General features: G+C 54.2%; 1 pseudogene; it reads right to left on the reverse strand.

Moving 5' to 3' along the window:
• Positions 1–539: 539 nt before the first annotated feature.
• On the reverse strand, positions 540–2465 carry LOC136473109 (putative clathrin assembly protein At1g25240; annotated as a pseudogene).
• Positions 2466–3582: the final 1117 nt, after the last annotated feature.

Genomic DNA, 3582 nt, shown 5'->3' on the forward strand with positions numbered 1-3582 from the left:
TGTATTTTGCTAGAAAAAGAGATCAATCGCATTCTTTTTAAAGGTTGATGATTAGCATGGCAATGAGCTATGGTCACCACTGGCAAGAATCCCTAGAGATAAGAAGAGGGGGATAGGGCCGGAACAGGTGAGGGACCGTGGCTGGTAGATGGAAAAGGTAGGGTTAGAGAGGAGGAAGAAGAAGGCAGAGATGGATGTTAGAATTTCATTCAAAAATCGGTGCTAGGCACGCACCTAGGCACTAGGTGGAGTAGCACCATCTTGTATAGTACTTACACATTTGATCTGCGTATGGTTTTCGCTTAGAATGATTTCCTACTTGGTTTACAAATGAAAAGTGATCCTACCGTGCATGCATGATCGATAATGTTAAATTTTTTAGTTTAACATGCCATGTGTCCTCAAGGAATTACTCTGAATGATTGAAAATGCACAATACGCCAATGATTGCTTAGGCGTGAGTAAGTCCTTGATTGCCTATCTAGCATCTAGTACTTTATTTGACTTAATCAACAGTCTAGTGAAAAAAAAATGAGCAAAAAGTGACTGAAGAGTAAGTATCAAACCTGTCAAACACACACACACACACGAGAAACCTAAAACTGGAACTTAGGGAGTGATTCACAGTTCACGTTGACGTACATCTATATTTACAAGGATTTACTCTTGGCCCTGTTTAGCTTACCCCATATTCAGTTTGTTTGGCTTTTTTTCCAGCCGAAATAGTATTTTTTTTCACAACAATTCAGCCGGAACAGTGTTTTCCAGCCAGTTTTAGACCAGCGAACGGACCCAGGCTAATAATGCATAGTAGGTCAAATCGATAGACGACAAATTTTGAGTAATTTTTGGCTAAAAACCCGACGGATCAGATGGCATTCCAATTTCCATCTCTGCTACCAAACAAGCGCTAAACTAACAAGTCTCTGCTACCCGCTACGGCGTCCCACGGCGCGGCCACGAACGGATTCACGTAACCACCGAAATGCCCCGGCCTGGCGCCGCCGGCGGCGGCGGCATTGTTCGTCGTCGTCGAACACCACCCACTCTTTTGTCACCACTGTCTTCGACGCCGGTCGGGTTTCCTCCACGGCGACCACCAGCGCCTTCGTTTCTTTCTCCTCCTCCTTGCCGCTTTCTTCGACGACGTGGTTCATGATGATCTTCTCGAGGTCTCTGATGTCATCGTCCGGGACGCGCTCCACGGCCGGAAACTCGGCGGCGTTGAGCACGCCCAGGCCCCGGCACAGGTCGAAGTAGGACGACAGCTGCGCGCTCTGCTCCGCGGCTTTCCTCAGCACCCGCATCCCCTGCACTCCCCTCCGCCGCCTCGCTGCCGCCAGCGTCTCTCCCGGCCGTGGCCGCGGCGTCGTCGGGGCCGAGCCGAGGACGGCGACGAGGAAGCGGGCAATGCCCGTGCATATCTGGCTGTAGACCTCGAAGATCTCGATGACGACGCAGTCCATGGCCTCCAGGATGAGGCCCTGCTCCATGCCGTCCCCGTACGGCCGGATTTGCATGAGCAGGTCCAGCAGGTGCTGCTGCTTGGTCACGCAGTCCAGCCGCGCGTCCTCGCCGTCGTCGGCCGCCTCGCCGCCGCCGCTACCGGAACCGGCGTCGTCGTCTAGCTCCTGCGCGGCGAAGAGGGAGCGGGTGTCGAGGAAGCGGAAGTAGGCGCGCACGAAGGCGGAGAAGCCCGACGACTTGGACGGCGGCGACGAGCGGTCGCGGAAGTCGGCAAGGTCGAAGGGGACGCGGCCCAGGCGCGCCGCGCGTGGCGCGGCGTCGGACCGCAGGAGCAGGCCGTGCGCGAGCATGAGCGCCTTGAGCGCAACGGCCCAGCACCGGGTCCGCCCGGCGCGGCGCGCCAGCTCCCACATGAGCGGCTGCAGCGCCGGCGGCGACGCGCGCGCCAGCGCCAGGACACGGGCCGCGCTCCCGTAGTCTACGGACCGCTCGTCGTGGCTGGTCGCGCGGATCACGGCCGCCTCCAGCTCGGGGCTCCTCAGCGCCGCGGCCACCCCGGAGGCTGGCCGTGGCCGCAGCACCGCCACGCGCGTCAGGTACAGGCTCCTCCTGTCCTTGACGGCCGCCGCGGCGCGCCGCCACCACTGCCGCGCGGTCGTCATGTCCTGGCCGCCGCTGGCGCAGACCCACCACCTAGCGTCACCGCCTTCCCCGGCGCCGCCGAGCTCGACGCGCCCAGGGAAGATCAAATCCACAACGGTTGCCAGCTCCGCGCCACGCCGGGAGCGTTCTTGGCTGCTCGAGCTGCTTGTGGCAGAGGATGAAAGCTCCAGGAAACAGAGTTGTCACTTGTCAGGCCAACGAAATTAACTGAACGTCATGGGATGGGAGGAGGAGAAACGAAGCGCCAAGAACGTGTCAGGCAGTAACGGGGGGTCGGAGGGGAGACAAAGGAGGTGAGTCGGCATGGGAGGAGGGACAGAGGTGGTGGAGATGGAGGTGGACGGTGGAGGGCCAGGTCAAGCATTCTAATTTTTATAAGGCCCCGACGCCCCGTGAGCCTGAAATCCCGATCGTGTCGCGTTGAGGTTGAGGCCGAGCTCATGTTTGCTCTTGCGTGTACGCACAAAGCCGCTAGAAATTCCAGCTTGGACACTGTCTTGATTCTTGAAATATACTAAATTTCCCATGGTTCAAAATAAAGAAAAACTATTGTCAAGAGTTATATGGATGCAAGCTTTGCTTTTTGTGGACCATCGGTCGAACCAAAACTCATTTAATTTAATTTCTTTAAAAAAAAACTGATTTAATTCAACCGTTGAACAAGAGAAAGGGAAAATGGACATCCGATCCGGAGCGCCAGCGTGGCACGGTGCCACACGCGTAAGAGAAATGGAGCTTGCACCGCCTGTTTTTTCGCGCACCCCACCGCTTGAGCCCTCACGCTTGCGCTCGACTTCTCATGCGCCTGTCTGCGCCCGCTCGGCGACGCCCTAGCCAGCGGTCCCACGCCGCACGGATGTTATCTAGCAGCTACAGTGTGGTGGCTGCGGCAGATGGGTCCTACAACAACATGTGCAACACCAGATTTACTTTTGCAACACCCAGATGGAACACTTCCAACATACTTCCGAAAACAGTTGAAACATTTAATTTGCGACGTATGTCTGAAATACTTGCAAAACACCTGGAAAACACTTGAAAGCCATTGCAAACATATGCAACATCTAGATAAAACATTTACAACATACATATGAAACACCTGAAACACTTGAAATATACACTTGCAACATACATGTGTGTGCAACATCTAGATCTACTTTTGCAACATCCAGACGAACCACTTGAACACATACGTCTGATACAAATGAAACATTTAGAACATACACTTGAAACATATTTGTATAACCATTGCAACATGTGCAACATTCCGATCTACTTTTGTAACATCGATATAAACACTTGTGACATATCTCTGGAACATCTAAAACACTTGAACAATACGTTTTGCAACATACTCTTTCAGCGCAAACATCTTCTTGCTGCTTTGTCGAATGGAGGCTTGTCGGCGCGTGGAGGTCACTGGTGTGCTCGTCGGCAACGCGGAGCTAGGCG

This window comes from Miscanthus floridulus, chromosome 8 (genome assembly GCF_019320115.1).
Source record: "Miscanthus floridulus cultivar M001 chromosome 8, ASM1932011v1, whole genome shotgun sequence".
In the NCBI taxonomy this organism is placed as follows: Eukaryota; Viridiplantae; Streptophyta; class Magnoliopsida; order Poales; family Poaceae; genus Miscanthus; species Miscanthus floridulus.